Source organism: Corvus hawaiiensis, chromosome Z (assembly GCF_020740725.1).
Source record: "Corvus hawaiiensis isolate bCorHaw1 chromosome Z, bCorHaw1.pri.cur, whole genome shotgun sequence".
Classification (NCBI taxonomy): domain Eukaryota; kingdom Metazoa; phylum Chordata; class Aves; order Passeriformes; family Corvidae; genus Corvus; species Corvus hawaiiensis.
In genome coordinates, this window is record NC_063255.1 from 69759692 (window position 1) to 69778333 (window position 18642).

General features: G+C 47.3%; 1 protein-coding gene across 1 annotated transcript in view; it reads right to left on the bottom strand.

The window, feature by feature from the left end:
- LOC125320283 (serine/arginine repetitive matrix protein 1-like) overlaps window positions 1-18642 on the bottom strand; it is a 147879-nt gene that overhangs the window by 110691 nt on the left and 18546 nt on the right. The window lies entirely within an intron of this gene.

Sequence of the window (18642 nt, forward strand, 5' to 3'; positions counted from 1 at the left end):
ACTCTTCAGTACCTTCTTACTGATCCTGCCTAAGGTGGTTCTACTGAACTTCAGCCAGGGCTCACACCCCTCTTGCAGGGCTGTTCTTCCTCTCAGTAATAATGGCTCAGCTGTCTCTTGCTGACGTATTGCTGACCAAAGGCCAGTATCTTCCACACCCTTTATAGAAGGCATTTACCTTAGATCTCCAAATCCTGCATGCATGCCTGCATGCGTGAAAAAAACCCAACACAAACCTTTAGGAGAACCAAGGTGCAAAAGCAGATTTCATTTATCAAACCCACAGCAACTGCATTGAAATGGGGGTCTATGAGCCTTTCTTTAGAATTTTCTCAATCATGGCTTCAGAGGAACTTTTGAGAGATAACTATGCTGCCCCAAGTCCAGATTACTTGGCAAGCAGTAGTTAGTCATCCATACAGCATTCCAGCAATTGTGTAGCATTTTATCCAGATCACTGGTCCCTGGACATTGCATCCAGCTTCTGATTTCTGTCTCCCCACTCCTCTTCCATGTTCTGAGTCAGGAGCAATAGCATTTCAGTACAACACATTTCACAGTGATGCCTCACTTCTATTCCATTTATTCTCCCATGGAAGATTCTTTGCTCTTTTTTCCCTGCCACCAACGGGGATCTGCAGTCCCTGCCAGGCGCTGCTCGTTGGGGGTTCTCAAGACAGAGGCGATGCTCTGGTGTGCCTGGCGCAGGTGACCCCTGGCGCCGAGGAGGGACCGATGCTCTGCGCTGCCGCGGATACGGCGGCGAACCCGGCAGTGCCATCGCCTCGTTAGGAGCCCGAGCGGTGCCCATCCCCGGGCAGGGCTGTGCTCTCACCGCCGCCGGTGCTGCCCAGCAGTGCTTTCCACGTGCCGCCGGCTCCGGACCCGTCCCCGCAGCCGCGCTCCCCCGAAACGCGCTGACCCGCGCCCGGCCCTGGCCTGGCTGCAGGACGCCCTGATCCCGGGCTCTCCCGGTTCCCAGCCCGGCTGCAGTGATGCCTTATGAGGCCTCCTAGACACAGAGACTGGACAGAAGTGAAAGAATAAAATAGGTATTTATTTGAAAGGCCTTCAAAGGTGCACCCTGGGAGCCAGAGGCTATTGCCAAAATGGACCCCAAGATGGACCCCAGGTCACGAGTTCTTCACACCTTTATAGGTTTGGTTCATTTGCATATCAGGGTTAATTCTCCAATTAAAGTTTCAGTTCAATGATGGAATTTCCCCTCCGCTGGCTCCCCTTAGAAGCTCTTTGGATTATACTTTTAGGTCTAGGACAGTCTGGGTGACCTTGGAGAGCAGGCCCGGAGAGGCTTTGTTATGTCTACCCAGCCCAAGTGGGCAGAAATTAGCAAGCTACAAGAAACCTCAGAGTTACACTCTAAGCAGTACAGAATCCGGAAAATATAAAAGTTAAAACCTAGGCATCAGCAGGACTCCCCGATCCCGGGCTCTCCCGGTTCCCAGCCCGGCTCCTCCCCCAGAGCTCTCTCCCCTTTCCCGGGCTCTCTCCGCTCTACCCGGCTCCCCCCTCTCTCGGGATCTCCCCCCGTTCCCAGGTTCTCCCCCGTCTCCCAGGCTCGCCCCTCTCTCTCGGGTTTTTCCCGGTCCCGAGCTACCTCCTGTCCCAGGCTCCCCCCTTTCCCGGGCTTTTCTCCATCCCGGAGTACCCCAGGGCTTTTCTCCGTCTCCCGGCATCTCCTCCTCTCCCGATCACTCCTCCCTCTTCCAGCATCTCCCCCCTCTCCCGGGCTCTGCCCTCTTCGAGGGCTACTGTTACAAACGACCCCGATGCGGAGTGGATGTGAGTTATTAAAATTTACTGAGAACGCAAAAAACAAAAAAAAATTCGCAAAGCCAAAGGGCAGCGCTGGGAGCTCGGCTGGCTGCCCGCGGCTCGTTCAGGAAACGGCGGCTCGGCCTTTTACAGCCTCGCGGCTGATGCACAGCAATCCCTGGCTTTGCACGGCCACGGCCCCGTCAATCTTCTGCGAGCCCGCGCTTTTCTGGCTCTGAGGCGATCGCGGTTTGCATGGCCAGGGCTCTCACTGCTCTCACGGTGCTGCTCCCGAAGTCTGGCCGGCAACAGCTCGCTCCCCACAGAACGGGCACTGTCACACAAAACTCACCCAACCCCCACCAAACCAAACGTGTGCAATCAAAGCCACCCCAGCAACATCAATCCTTTAACATGTGTCTTATACCCTTGATATTTCCAACGGATAATATCATAATACCCAACATTAGAATCCCTTATATAATTTATAATAAAATTCGTAATTAATACAACATATGGCGAAAGCCAACCTTCAAAAACTATTCATAACAATCCCCCCTCTTATACTTGACACTTCATTTGGCTTGAGCTCTATATTGTATTAGTCCATATCTTCTGGTGGTCTTCTTTTTTATCAAGCTTTTTATATTATCCTTCCCATCAATCAGTTTAAAACAAAACATACAAACACTTTAACTTGGGTATGGGCTATTAGGTAAAAACCCTGGATGTTCTGTAGTGTGGATAACGCTTCCAGTAGGGATCTGCCTGCGAGTCCAAACAAGTGAAAGGTGGAAAAAGCACCAGAGGTCCAGTAGGACTCCTACTTCCACAGCCATGGCCTATGGGGTTGCCACCCATGGCTGGCTCCTGTTACGATCCAGTTTTAAGCTTCTTAGAAATGCCTCTGCCCGAATTAAGGGGCAAACGAGACCTTATGACAATAGTAAGGGGTTTATTTGATTGTAAATATGATAGAGCGAGAGAGCGAAACAGCGAAGAGAGTGAAACAGCAAAACAGCGAAAGGGAGAGAGCAAGAGAGCAAGAAAGAAAAGAAAGAAAGAAGGTGGTGGGGACAGAAAGAGCGACAGGGACAGAATAAGGGAAATATCAGCACTCCGTGGATCCCAATGTTGTTCGTTGATCCTCTCCAGCTGGTCTCTTGGTGGCGAAGGTGCCCCCAGAAGGCACAGAGTCCCAAGGGTGTACATGCTCAGGCTGGGTGGGCATGTCCGGCCATGTCCCCCTGGGGTGGGGTCAGTCTCTCACGGCAGACTCTGGGTCTGTTGCATCCCGTGCAGCCCTGTGGGGCCAAGCCTCTCACGTGAACGTCCTGTGCATGTGGCCGTGGGGTTGGGGGTTCCACAGCTGGGCCAGTTTGTGGAACTGGAGGATGGGTGCTCACTGCCTCTCACCAGAGGTTGCACCATGCACCCAAAACCTCCTCCTCCCCCCTCGGTTGGGAGGAGTCTGTGTAAACCTGGCTTCTGTGAGCTGTGCTCTCCTCCCGCCCCAAACTCAGCCGGGGATAGCTGCAGCTGCTGGCTTTGGCCTTTTGTGGATGCATTCCTTTCCCTCAGCCTGAAATGATTAAACAATGCGTGTCCCTTTATCTAATCAACAGTTCGACTTTCATTTCAAAGTCCCACTCTTCAGGGAAGCTTCTTCAGTTGTAGCTTCTTTAAAATGAGCAAAACTTTATATCAGTGTTTGAGGCATGAACTATTTTCAGTCTCTGACAGCCACCCTGTGACTCAAACATTGTAATAAATGTCTCTTTCCTAGAGGTCTTCTTCACTTTATGGGTTGTCACGGAGGTGAGGAGAGGTAACAGGAGAAAGGATAGAAACAGTAGAAGCAGTAACGCAAGTAATCTTACCGTGTCCAACAGTTTGAAATGTCAAAATGTAAATTCAGTTGTAATCATCAATTCAATTTTCATTAGTCAGTGCCCCCACGCCGTGAATCTCAGGAATCAGTGTTTTTTAATGCGTAGTGGGTGTGAGAGATATCACAATATTGTATCTCTTAGATGGTGGTTCAATATGTTTTGAAATTAGTTACAGAATTGTACAGCGGGTCTTCATTTTTAAATTCTGTAGAGGGGTATCCTCAACAGGTCCATGTATTAGCATGTGTCAATCAGCCGAATTTCAAGAGGATTTCTAGCTCTTGTAGGATAATTTATTAACTTTACAGCCTGGAATAAATGTGAAGGGATTCGTTGAGGACGTGTGTTTTCTTCTTGGCTGCACTCACATACAGTTAGAGTCATTTTATAGGTACTCCGCTGGATAATTCTATACATTATGAAGGATTCGTTTTTATGATACAAAATGATGAACACACAAAACATTTCCATACAAAATGCTGTCATGAAAACATATCTCTACATCAAGGCTATGCTCTGTTTTCCAGGAGACAGATCATAGCACTGTTGTTTAATCTTGACACAAACCAGAAAGTGTGGCTTTTTCTAATTGGTGGGATTAAAAAGGAAATTAATTTCCTTTCAAACTTATCCTAGGTAGCTTTTTCTTCTGGACTTTATTGGGTAGGAGAAGTAAGGCAAAATAAAAATACTCTCTTAAGACATATGGCATGAAATTCAACAGTACATTAGTTTGAGAGCTGGTAGGCGGCTTTTCTGTATTCCTCCTGGTTTAGGAAGGGGGACTCAATCATTTCTTATGCAGCATTTGCTTGTGTTTTGTCAAGATTCTTTAATTCACTTATTAGAAAATCAAAAAAATTTAGCCAGATTATAGTGATTTTGAAGCCTTCTGAGGCAGAACTGGGAAGATTTGTAGGATTTCAAATATGTATAAATTCTTATACCAACTCTCAGGATAATACTGGTTGAGACAAATCAATAAGACCTAGCTACAACATTTTTTCAGTAAAAAGACAAAAGTTAGACACAAAAACTAAACTCAAGTATACACAGAATGCTTTAACTTCTATTTGATCTCTCACCAAGTCCCTTGCAATGAAAACACAAACAAATCACAAACATTAACTAACTGACAATGCAAACAATTATGGTGACACTTTAAATTTCATTGGTTTTCATGCAGCTCTGTCTTGCCGATAGATTCCTATAAAAGAAAAGTGAAAATTTGGCCCACTACACCGATTATTAAAAAGAAATAAAAACTTCTTGTGGCTAACACAAAGTGACAGAGTCCACGTGAAGAAATGGTATCACATTTAGGTGTGATTTTGCTGCTTGCAGTTTCTCTGCTCTCAAACGGTTTCCTGTATCTTCTCTGCAGGGATGTTTGACATTTCTAAAGAAAGAAACAAACTTCCCCTGCAAAATACCTGTGAGTGAAACCAGTTGCTAATTGTGTTATCTTATTCAGGTGGAGTTCTAGCTTTTATTCTATGAAGTGCTTGTTGCACTTTTGTTGTTTCCCACGGGTTTCAGAGGGGTTTCCTCCAATCGATTGTTCAGTGGAGGGAGTGAGACTTTTAAAAGTTTTGCAAGAGTTGCAGTCTGTGAATCAGGCACTTGAGTTGCTTTTTTTTCTTTCAGGGTTTTAGTAGGCTTCTGCTTTTCACCCTGGAGCAGTTTGCCTTATCAGTTTGCTCCTTTTGTTCTAGTGATTTTACTTCTGGACAAGATCAAGTTCGGCAGCAAGCAATGCTACTGCCTAAACCCCCCTTCTCTCTTTTTTTTTTTTTTTAATAACCAATCACATTTTTAGTAATCAATCATCTTTTAGTAACCAATTGTTCCTAATCTCAATTTTTTTTTACCAAGTCCACCCCAGGAGTAGAGAGGTGACTAACAAATTAACCAAGGAAGGACAGCAAAACATTTTCCCCATAGGTTTCTCTACAGCCCCCGCAGATGAGGCTGCATGACAAATACCTGGGCCTGCACAGGGACACCACCATCTCCACAAGGCAGCAGCTGCAGAATTGGCTGCAGGATTAGAGTTCTCCACAATAAAGTACACACTGGTGGGGGGGGGGGGGGGGGGGGAGTTCCCCACAAGACAGGAGCTCCAGATTGGCCTCAGGACTGAAACCTGCCAATTTTGGCTTTTCACAACAAAACACAAAAGGCACAGGGGCATGGGTGCCCTCCAAACAGAAGCCTTTCAGCTCTGCACAAAACACCGAGCAGGAAAGGGAACTGAACGCCCAAATCTGTTATCCACAATGTCCACAATCTCTGCCATCACCTTTGCCTTTGCTTTTGCCTTTTCCTCATCCTTTCTTGCATACACTTGCTGTACTTTTCTAACCAGTTCCTCTCCAGTTTCTCAGTATTCTCTGCCACTCTCCCCTGGCTTCTGTGAGCTGTGCTCTCCCCTGCTCCAAACTCAGCCGGGGATAGCTGCAGCTGCTGGCTTTGGCCTTTTGTGGATGCATTCCTTTCCCTCAGCCTGAAATGATTAAACAATGCATTTCCCTTTATCTAATCAACAGTTTGACTTTCAGTTAAAGTCCCACTCTTCAGGGAAGCTTCTTCAGTTGTAGCTTCTTTAAAATGAGCAAAACTTTATATCAGTGTTTGAGGCATGAACTATTTTCAGTCTCTGACGGCTCCTTACATGGCAAGTGGGGATATCCACCTGGCCTTGCCCTCTGATTTTATGAACTCACATTCACTTTATGCTGCATCCCTGCTGGAATTTAAAATTGCAAGGTTTTTACTCTCCTGGATGTTTCCTTTTGTCAGATCCCGGTCGCTTCTGGATTTTAAAAGATCACACAGGGTTATACCAAACTTGTAATAATATACCCCAGACCTCCCCACCTTTTGTAGGAAGATCAAACTGCCTCTCCCCCCAAAACAGTATCAAAGTCTATTTTATCCCTCGAGTGTCCCAAATCACCAGTGTCTTCCTTTGATTGGAGGGTGATTTAGTCGCTACATCGGGGAAGGGTGCCCCATTTTAGGGTCATCCTCAATCGTCCAGGTGATGATTTAATTGTCCACGAGCTGGGTTCAATTCCTTTGACATAGGTCCATCCCCACCCGGCAGTCCTGACGACTGTCCCCTGTCATTATCAGTACCTGGAGGGCCTTACCATCATGGTGTTAAGGTATTACCTTCCAAAAAATTTCATTAGAACCCAATTTCCTGGTTTTACCTGGTCTATATGGAAGTCCAGAGCTGGGGTCGGCGGGTAACAACTCCTTCTTCTAAGAACCGCAAGGGAAAGTGCACTAGAAAATGAACCAATCTGTTTTGGAGGTTCCTGAATTGTCAGCTCACGTCCCTGCTCACAACTCTTCTCCAACCTGTGTAGAATAAGCTGCATTTCCTCCTCTTCTTTCTCCTTTTCACTATCTCTTTTCCTTAGAATCATGATCCTTTGAGTTCCTGTTCCTTGGTGGCTAGTTGCTGTATTGGGATTGACTGCTACATTTGTTATTTGCATCCCTTCTATTACTGCACTAATTAAATGGATGAAACGGGGAACAAAACAGGGTAAAACCAATAATCCGGCAATTGCACATAGGAATAGAAAGCCTACCTTCTTCCACCAGGCCATTCCAAATAGGTTGTCCCACCAGTTAGTGTCCATCATTGAGTTCCATTTTTGTACTGGCACGTGAGCAATTTTTCTGATGTCTGAAGCTCTGTCCAGTACTGCATTTCCATTATCATCAATTTTTAGACAGCAGTCAGATGTATTACATTTCCCACATACTCCACCTTCCTCAGCAAGCAGATAGTCCAGGGCTAACCGGTTCTGCCGTGCAGCCACTCCCATCTGGCTTTGTTGTTTTGCTGTCAGTTCCAAAGCCCCGGCTGTACGGCTGGGGACAAGTTCCATTACTGCTTGCAGTCTAATGATTCCATTTAACGTGTAACTTGGTGTCCTGTAACCCCAGCTTCCATCATGAGCCTGGGCTGCAGGCCCATATGTTTCTATACTTCCCTCAGGTGGCCACTCATCTTTCCCCCATTTCTGGGAACTTCCTATTTGAATATTTCTTTGTTCTCGTTTTAGATCTTCACATAATGGAAACTCTTCATTTATTCTCCTTTTCTAAGGGTAGCAGGAAGAATCCAGGCTCTCTAATTCCCAGTGTGCAACTCCCTTTCCACAATGGAGGAAGTTTAGAATAGGCTTTCTGTCCACAAATCCAAAACAGTCCAGCAGGGGCTTTCCACCAATGTTTAGAAGAGTCAAATAGTTTTTGAGAAGTTCAGGTATTCCTTGTGAAGGGTTTTTACCAGAACAGTTAAACATCCCTGTTTCTGGAGTAGTAATACAATTATTCCCTTTCCTTTTTGACCAGTACCAAGAGGGTTCCTTAGGCCACCAAGTAGTAATGCCAGATGTCGAATTGCAAGTGTAACCCTTTTACAGAGAGTTTCTCCCACAAACTGAACAAATTGGTCCCCTTCTCTCCTTAAACGCTCTTCCCCCATAACTCTAGATGTTAGAATCCACCCACCAGGTCTTTCCCGTTCGTTCCTTAGAAATGATGGAATGACTCCATTTTATTATCTGGAAAGGATCTAAACTGGTCCTTCTCCACAGCCACTCCTTGCTCCTTAGAGCTCCCCCACACACCCAGAAGTCAGGAATTCCCAGTTCTTTAGCTACCTTTTCAGCTAGGTCCACAAGCAGATTTTTCCCCACCACCAGGAGCTCTGGTTCTCTTTCAAGTTCTGTTCTTATCTCCTCATATAGGAATAAGTTCTTCAGGGATGCTAACTTGGAGTCTCCTGAGGATAATTTGTGGGCATGTGGATTTCCACTGATCTTCCTTTCTTTCTGCTGACTTGTAACATACCTATCTGTCAGTCTCTGGGAGGGGCTTGCTGGATTTCCTCGCCCCTTTTGCCCTTCCTTGCGGAAGCACAGCCAGGGCTCTCCTTTAGGGCAGTGCCACCCTCCCCGGTATCCACACCCGCTTCTAGGTTCCGTGCAACCCAAGAAACCTGCATCCCTTGCTGACAGCCTGCAGGCTTACTGGCACAGCAGGCTGGGGGGATATGGAGGTGATGGATAAAGGCCGTAACACTCCTTCCAGCAATTTCCAGAGTCTTTGAACACTGGGGGGTACAAGAGTTAATCAAAACAGAGTTACTTATCATTAAGATCTCAGCCACAATTATAAGGATCAGATTCTTCATTTTCCAGTTCTCAGTGATCACAGGATATTAATCAAAGTCCTCTCATCTAACTCTCTCAACACCTGTACCAACCTACAGGTATCATCCGGTCTCCTGGCAGGGGAATAGAGATAATATAACATTTGCAGCTTAGGGATTCCTTTCAATCAGGAAAATGTTAACTGATTATAATTTTCATGAAACTCCTGGTTCGACACCAACAACAGTAATAAACTCTTAGGAATCTCCTCTTTTTGTATATTTCCCTAAAATACCTCTCGGTCTTGTTCCTTCCAAGGACAATTTCTCCTCAGATGTCCTCTCTTGTTACAATGGAAGCATACAGGAGTGTGATTTTGACGTTTTACTCTCACTCTCCCTGGTTTACTACCGTTCTCGAACGTCTCCTGTTGCCACCTCCTGTCCTGTCGAGGGGTTCCACTTTCCACTGATCGATTCCATTCTCTTAAAGCTGCCACCATGACCTTAGCTTTTAACTTCATTTGCTCCTCCTCTCTGGCAACATACACCTTCTGAGCCTCCCTCAATAATTCACTGAGGCCCCGCTCTAGCCAATCCTCAAGCTTTTGTAATTTTCTCCTGACATCCGGCCAGGCATGCATGACAAACAGCACTTTTAACAAGGTCTGGCCGACCTCTGTTTCTGGGTCTATACTTGAATACTGCCTCATGCTTCTCCTGAGCTTTTCCAGCCACTCTCTGGGAGTTTCCTCTTTTCCCTGTTGTTCACTAAAAACTTTAATAATATTTTGATTTTGTGGGACGGCCTCCTTTATTCCTCTAATTATCAAGACCCTGTAGTCCTCCATATTCCGCCTCCCATCTTCAGTGTTACGGTTCCAGGGAGGACGTTGAATTGGCATTTTCTCTTCCCTACTCTGCTGTGCATGGTGATATTCCCTGTCCCAGATCCTCATGCCTGCCACCCTGATCAGTCGTTTCTCCTCTGAAGTGAACAGGATATCTAGAATTGATTGCATCTCATCCCAAGTGTATGTGCTTGGTCCCAGAAACTGATCTACTTGTTCTGCCACCCCGATGGGATCATCCACCAGCCCCTTCAACTCCTTTTTAAAGGCTCTTACTTTGGATGAGTTGAGAGGCACATTTACAAAGCCCACTCCTCCTCGCGTTCCTCCCACTAGCACTTCCCTGAGGAGGTACTTTTGCACCCTGTGACTCCCATCTCCAAAATCCTCCCCGCCCCAGGATGTTATCTTACTTCTAGTATTTTGGCTGGGTCCATCTGGGGGAGTCATTCCCCTCGGAGGCACCGGTGCCTCCGGAGATACCGGTGCACCCGGGTTGCTTGAGGGTGTTAGAGGTTCCAGAGGTGTGGGTACACCGGGGGAAATTGGGGGTACAGCCGCTCCCAAGGGCATCAGGGCATCTGGGGCAAGAGGGGATGCCGGGGCTTCTGGAGGCGCCTGCGCCCCCGGGGGAACGAGACAGGGCGGGGGCAGGTGGTCTAAGGGGTCCCACTCCTCTCCCCCCTCTACTTTCAAAGCTTTAACTTCCGAAGGAAAAACCTCCCCTCTCCAGCAGGCTGCATAGTCCCTCTCCTCCTGGCTGGAGGGTTCCTTTGCACTCACACATGCTTGCAAGGCTCTGCAAATCCGCCCTTCAAAAGTCCCGTATTTCGGCCACCTTACGCGGTCGGGTCGTATCTCCGCTTTGGTCCGCTCTACCATGCAATACTGCAACACCTTTCTTTTATCTTTCCCTCTGGTATCCGGGTCGCAGTCCCACCGGGATAATTTTACTCCTAAGGGACTGTCTGACGGTACATTCACAGGGACCTTTTTGCTGTCTTTCTTGGATTTCTCTCTGCTGTTTGTCTGCCCCATCGCTAAAATCCCGGAGCTGTCCCTGCCTTTTCTTCCGGTGTCCGGTCCCTAGTGAGGCACCCAAATCCGTCCCCCTTGACCTCCGGTGTCCGGTCCCTACTGTGGCACCCAAATCCGTCCCCCTTGACCTCCTGTGTCCGCCTCCCAATCTGTCAATCCAATCCTTCCCTGCGACTCGCCACTGCCGGTTTCCACACGCTGTTCCGCACCTCATGCTCACACACACGTATTTCTTCTCTCGTTTCTCAGGATCCTCGTGCACTACCACTACCTCCTCTTTCGCAGCAGCCAAGCCCCCTCTTTCAGGGCCCCGTGGGGCTTCTGCTTCCTTCGCTCCGCTTCCCGCCTCCTAGCAGCCACCGCTGCTCTCACATCGCGTCACCGCCGCCGCTTTTCCGTCCCTCCGCACTCCCGCCGTAACCCCTTCACCCCGCGTCCCGTCCCAGCAGCCTTCCCTGCCACCTCCAAATCACCGCATCTCCGCCCTTATCCAACCCAGGCACTTCCGTCCTCGATCCTCCGGTGCTCTCCTCTCCGGGGCTCTCTCGCTCTGCCCGCTCGCTGGCTTAGTCCTCTCAGCGCGTGTGGGGCGGGGTCTTCGTGCACGTAAAAATTAAATATCCGCGGTAAAAAAAAAAAAAAAAAAAAAAAAAACCAGGGGAATTTTACTTTTGCTTTGCGCGTTCTCCTCGTTCCCGGTACCCCAGCTCGGGTCTAAAAATCCGATGGAGGCGCAAGGGGGACCGCCAAAATCGGCGGGGCCGGCCTTCCACACGCGTGTCTCCGGGACTTCTGGAGCTGCTGGGCAGATCCCGGACGAGTCCGCATCAGTTATAAACGACCCCGATGCGGAGTGGATGTGAGTTATTAAAATTTACTGAGAAAGCAAAAAACAAAAAAAAATTCGCAAAGCCAAAGGGCAGCGCTGGGAGCTCGGCTGGCTGCCCGCGGCTCGTTCAGGAAACGGCGGCTCGGCCTTTTACAGCCTCGCGGCTGATGCACAGCAATCCCTGGCTTTGCACGGCCACGGCCCCGTCAATCTTCTGCGAGCCCGCGCTTTTCTGGCTCTGAGGCGATCGCGGTTTGCATGGCCAGGGCTCTCACTGCTCTCACGGTGCTGCTCCCGAAGTCTGGCCGGCAACAGCTCGCTCCCCACAGAACGGGCACTGTCACACAAAACTCACCCAACCCCCACCAAACCAAACGTGTGCAATCAAAGCCACCCCAGCAACATCAATCCTTTAACATGTATCTTATACCCTTGATATTTCCAACGGATAATATCATAATACCCAACATTAGAATCCCTTATACAATTTATAATAAAATTCGTAATTAACACAACATATGGCGAAAGCCAATCTTCAAAAAATCATTCATAACACTACCCACCGTTTCTCAGGCTCTTCCCTCTCCCGGTGCTCTCCCCCCTCTCCCGGGGGGCTCTCCACCCTTTCCCAGGGTATCCCCTCTCCCAGGGCTCTCCCTCCCACCACCACCCCGGGATCTCCCCCTTCTCCCAGGCTCATCCCCCTCTCTTGGGATCTCCCCCCCTCCCCCAGAGCTCTCCCCCCTCTCCCGGTCACTCCTCCCTTTCCCAGGTACCTCTCCCCTCTCCCGGGATGTCCGCCCGTTCCCGGACCGCCCCGGCCCCTCGCCGCCCGCCCTCGCCGCCTCGCCCGGGCCGCGCCAGCTCCGCCTCAGCTCCGCCCCGCGGAGGAGCCGCGACACCGCCCCGGCAGCGGCCCCGCGCAGGCGGAGCGGCCCCGGCTGCGCCCGGGCTGTGCCTGGGGAGGGGCTGCGGGATTTGGGAGCTCCTCGGGGCTCGCTCCGGACAGTAAGAGCTCCGAGCTGTGCTCGCTTTGTAGCTCCAAGGCTGTCGGATGCCGTGCAGTAAAGCTGGAGTGCCTGCGGTATTCCGCTCGCTCCTTGTCCTCAGCTCAGCAGGAAGATGGTTCCAAGTGCGGGTGCGAGGCATGTGTGCTCACCTGGCAGTGTCTGTGTGTGTGTTTTTGTGTCTGTGTGTCGGAGCTTGATGTGCTCACCCTAGCGGTAAATTCTTGGATAGCATGAGTGTGAGCCTGGATTTACCCAGGCTTTTAAGTGAAGAAAACTTGGAGAGATTTTCCTGTGCAGTTCCAAAACAAAGCTACATTTTCCGTGGAGGTTCTGTCATATTTTGATACGTCTCGGATGGACTTGTCGGTTTATTTGCTGCTGGAGTAGTTGAGGAATATGAATCATTTTGAGTAATGTACTAGAGGAAAACAGGACTGAGAGGTTGAGCATGTTTTTGTTGCCAGGTAGTAGTGGCTTTCCAAAAAGTTGTTTGGGTTAATTAGTTCTATGCTTTGGGGTTTCGTTTTGTTTTGTTTTGGGGCTTTTCTTTCCCAATGGTTTATGAATAGCTGGCATAGAGTTTTGAAGAGGCGACTGCCCATTGTGGTACTTTAAAATAGAAAGAGGTTCCATGAAATAATGGAATCTGGAGTTTGTCTTGTAGTACTGTAAAAACGTATTTAGTGACGTAGTCGGTCACTTCTGCGTATAAATATTCAATAACTAAAGCATTAAGAAAGAAATACTGTAGGTGTATAGGCAATCTATTATTAAAAAGACTTCCTGTGTCCTGAAGTTGGTGCATCAAGGATCTCTAATTTTTGTTTGCTTCTAATTATTACTGTTTCCAATTTGGGGTTGTTTTTTTTTTTATTGTTTTATTTGAATCTCAAGATGTGAGTAAAATCTGTCTGCAGTGATCTTGTCTTCATGTTTTAGGCTGCAGTAGATCTGAGTTACTGCCTTCAGGATTGCATTGTCCTTGTGAACGGTGGTGTAAAAATGCTTAAGGGCAGTCTCTGGCACAAAGAGCTGCATTGCTTGCTGCTCGAAGTCCCATAAATAGTTGGTGTGGGTCTGTGCAAATGCCATCCCGTAACAATCCTGATAAAATGTAGCGCTGGTTTACAGATGAACCCTGTGAAAAACAAACTTGAGATGTCTTTCAAGAGATACTTGTAAACAAGAGATTTGTAGTCTGTATTTTGACAAGATCTGCAGAGTTTTTTGGGAAGTGGGTAAATTGGATTCACCTGTTCTGCTGGTGAATCACAGGCATCCTTTACAGGCCATCAGTGTGGCGTGAGCTTGCTGGATCAGCATCTGCCTCAGATGCAATGGTCATTTAGTTACTGGCATTTGGTAGCAGTTTCCCCATGTCACATTAAAATATCCCATGGACAAGGTTCTACATTGAGGCTGAGGCATGGGAGATGGGGGTTAGGCCCAAAATCTTCACAGTGTTTCACTTTCTGTTCTAAGTCAGAACTTGGTTCTGTGGCACTTGAAACAAACTTTTTAAGAAACAGCCTCCACGCAGCCTGGCTGTAAACAATTCCTTCTCCATGCCACTGCCCCTTACGCAATAGGATCTGCATTGTCACTGAATATTCTGCTTTAAGGTCAGTAGAGTCAGCAACAAGAAGAAAACCACTACAGTTCTCAGAAAGGTTCATATGTATCTGAACATCCTATTTCTGGCCCTTCTAAGGTATATAGTCATTCATGGGATTACCTGTTAAATCCAACAAGCCAACAGCTTGAGTGTGAAATACACAGGAATGTTAATGTATGGTGCTGCTCTACCTTTACAGGGTGCGCTTGTAAACCAATTACATTTCCCTTTCTGAAGAAAGTTTTTTTGGTGGTGGTGGCAGTGTTGATGAAGTTCATGTCTGGTAACTGAATTCATCTTAAGACATTAACTGTCCTGTCTGATGTATATCTTAATCTAGATTAAGAAGAGGGGACTGTCCTTTGCTTTTTAAGATACTCTTTTTGGTGAAATGTACCTCCCCATTTGACTTGTGGAGCTTGCTTGGAGCTGATTCAAAGGTGTATATATACTCATTTTGTCAGCAAGGCTGGCCTTTAATGTTGAAATCTGTCCTTAGCAAAGAGGTAACCAAATGAGGGCTGGAGGCTGGAATTCCACAGAAAAGGCAAAGACACTTAAAAGGTGTTTTTCGGTGTGATAGAAGTTGTACATCTCAGTAGGAATAGACTTCTGAACTCTCACCTTTCCTGTGGCTGTCCAGTAGTCTGATTTTCATCATTCTTCCAACTAACTTGGGATTGTTTGCCACTTGCTGGAAGGATGTGCTGCCAGGTCTGACAGATCTCGAGAAGGTTTTGCTTCAGGTGAAAAGAAAAGAAGGAGTCTTTATTCTCTGGCATTGCAGCTGCACAAGGAACGGCCAGCACTAGGTGTGTTCCTCATCACTAAACAAACACTTTGTCATGATACAGCTATGCAGACTGTGCTGGAGTAACTTAAAAAAGCATATGAGCTGATGAACTTGGGCAAGTGCTGAGGGGCTTCTTTGTGAGCTACAGACTTGAACAATAGCAGTGCCCCAACTGAGAGTTTTGGGGGGGTCTTTCTCTCCTTCGCTTTCTCTCCTTCTGCCAGCCTGGTTGTTCACCCTGGTTGTAGGTGACCCAATTATGGAAAGATCATGTTAGTAATCTCCTTTCTCACTTAAACTGTGCAGATTCCAGGTAGTATCTAGCCAAAAAGGAATGTCTCTCCATTATATTCTGTGTTCAATTGCAAGTGACCTGGAAACACAACTCAACTGTAGTTTTTTCTGTAAGGTAATTCAGCTGTGCACATTCTTCTCTAAGCTATTGTTTTCTTCTTTCACCTCCCTTGTCGATGAGGATCTCTGGCTGGTGATGGAAAATGTGGACAACCATTCATGAAGTACTGGCCTTAATTGACGCCCAGCATGCGGCATCAATGGTTGAGATAACGACAGATCTGCCCAGAGCAGGTTGGACACCAATTTGATTTAAGCATTTGTTGTGTTAGGTAGGGAGCCACTTGTTTTTGAGAAAGGAGAGAAGATAATCCAGATCCTTCTGAAATCTGTACTGTGCTGCAGGTTGGTGCTTACGCTGAAGCTTTCACGCGGGCTGAGCCATGTCGGCAAATGCACTTTTGGAAATTAAACACTTGCAGCAAAGCTGTCGTTAGAAGTTGTACTGAACATACTGTGACTACTGATACTCCAGCCATGCCCTCTTTCTAAAACCAGGGACTGTCTACTGTGGAGAGGGTCGTGTGAGCCCTAGTATTAACACATGCAGATTCTTCCAAGTAATTTACTGTGAGAACAAAGCTCTGAAGGACTTTTTCAACCCCGTCCAGTTGGTGTTCTTTGGCTTTTTAAAGATCTGCATATCGCAAGTGTCAGAATTCTGCTTTTCTGCAGGACTTAAAGCAACTTGTACTGCCTCCACACACCCTGTGTCATCAAGGGAACAACCAGACCACTTCATGCAAGTCAAATAACAATTAGCTGTTGCCACTCACAGTGGGGGAGCTGTCACAAGCTCTTTCCTGTGTTGGAAGTGTGTGGAAGACCAGACTATGAAAAGCCAGTGTCCATGAAGGAGACAGAGAAGTCCTGCAACTTTATTCGAATAAAGGGAGAGAGCCCACTAGACCATACCCCATGGGGTCTCTCTTGAGGTTTTGGAGGACGCAGCCTCTTTTTATCCTAAACTCCTGGCTGCATGTTGCCCTCTTCCTTTCCCCATTGTCTGAGGTACTAGGAAGGTACAGCCTTCCCAAACTGCCTACCACATATTCCCCCCCCTGAGCATGTCTTTTGCCTCCAAAGTTCAGAAGTTCAGGCTGTCTGGGCTCTGCAACAGACTTTGTGTGAACCTGTTTGTCCTAAAGTTCAGGAGTTCAAACTGTAGTCAAATTAAGGCCCATTTCAAAGACATAAACACTCATTTCTCTTAAAGACCCTCACCCACATCAAGTTGTTTGTAGAGACATTAGCTCCCATCTTTCCTGTGTTGGAAGGATGAGTTTGAGAAGGTTTTCCAGGGCCTCCAAGGCTCAGAGCTGAGATGAACACCGTGGTGGGTAAGGCCAGGACTCCCTGCAGTGCAGTTGCACAGGGTCAGCTGCAGCAGTGGTGTTGCATCCCCTCGTCACATTTGCAGTGCAGAAGGGGAGGGAGAAGTGTGTGTGTGTGCTATAAAACACTGCAAATTGCTCCCAGCTTCTGTCAGAGCTGTGACATCAGCAGGGGCAGTCAGGTCTCCTGCAGTTCTCAAAGGGAATGAGGAAAGATCCTTACACATCAGTGGCTTTAAGCGTTAATGAGGTTTGCCCTCCTTAGGAGCTGATGTGGTGGTTTGGGTTTTTGTTGTGGTTTCAGACTTCTCTCAAGTTTCTTTTTGTGGCCGTATTACAAGTGCCTCAGTTGAATGGTCAGCGATGTAATTGCTGTTCACTAGAAGAATCAAATTTTATCATTAACTCTGCTTTGCTGTTAGACATAAATGTAGGTGAGAACTCCAGCTCTGTTCACCCAACTTCATAAATGCAACCCCTGCCAAAACTGTAATGCAGATGGATTTTCAGAAGTAAATGGAACTAATTAAGCTGTCCTTACATAGAAAGAAATTGTAATTTAGCAATGTTTCTTCTCTCACTGAAGCCGCTGTGTTTGTTGGTCTTTCGATATTTGAATGAGTGCCAGTGTTTTCTAAGTGTGCTACACTTGCTTCTGAAGAAAACCTCTACCATGTAAAATATTAGTAAGTAACTGTCACAGAAATGTGGCAGATCTCTAAGTTACCTGACTACATTCTCTTGAAGCGTGTGTGCTTGCATGTAGAAACAGCCAGTCACGGAGCGACTGGCTCGAAGCTTGGTGTCTGTGCTTGACAGTCACTGTGTGCTTGGTGTAAAATTGCACGTGTGCTTTATGGAATAGAATCATATTAGAGTGTTCTCTTAGAGCACACTCATAGAAAAATGATGTGATTTTTCCTTTAGAGAATAGGTAGCCATTGTCTCCTTGGAGATAGCGCTACAAGGATGACTTCAACACGGAGTATGAGGAATACCAGAATTTACATGTCCTGATAGACGAGATCACCAAGAGTTTCAGGAAGTGGGTGAACAACGGAAGTTTCTGACTGCAGGCTCCACAGCCTAACGGGTAGAGAAGGATAAAACTCTGAAGATTGCGTTTCATCTCTCTCTTATGCCTTCCCCGAGTCCACATTACCAGCAGACTCTTCAGTGCACTTACCAATCAAATTCCATTGAGGTGGCGTTAAAAGGCCCGCTAGGATCAATGTCTGAGCTCGAGTAACCATCACGTACCCGGAACTAGCCCAGGCCTTGCTGACTGCCTCAGCATCCTAGTGAGCTGAGGAGGGCTGATACACAGAGGGAGGAGGAGACTGGAAACCAGCAGCTGTAATCCCAAAGGTTTCCTGACTCTCTCAGTGTTTTAAGCACATAACTCAACCTACAGCCACCGCTTACTCATCTTTCAGATGGCTGATCCTCGCTACGATTTTAGCAGAGAGGGCTGTTAAAAACCTGATACTCTGCCCGTCCAGCCTGGGCTTCTCTGGTTTGGACACAAACATTGCACATCTTCAGTTCTGTGTGCACACTGAGGCTTTTTGGATGGTGTTTATTTCTGTTTCAGCCAGATTGCAAATGTATTTGTGAGCAGACGGAGAATTTTAGATTCCCTGGTACTATTCAGTGAGACAAAGGGAAACTTTGCGGAATTGGCATATATGCTCAGACACTGCTTGGGCTGGGCCTGATTTTTGCAAAACCCTGCCCAAAAAGCCCTGTTTGAGCTGTGAACACACAGCAAGGCGAGAGATGTCCCAACCAGAGTCTTAGAGCATGTGCTCCTTTTGTTGCCTATTGAGAAGCTCAATTGCATATCTTGGATGATGCCAGGAGCTGGGGATTTACTTTTGTGAACCTCCCAGAAGAGCTGTGGTTCACAGAGAAGAAAATCTCTAGAGTCAAACTGAGTGTATTTTTAGTGTTTTAGATAAGGTTGCATTT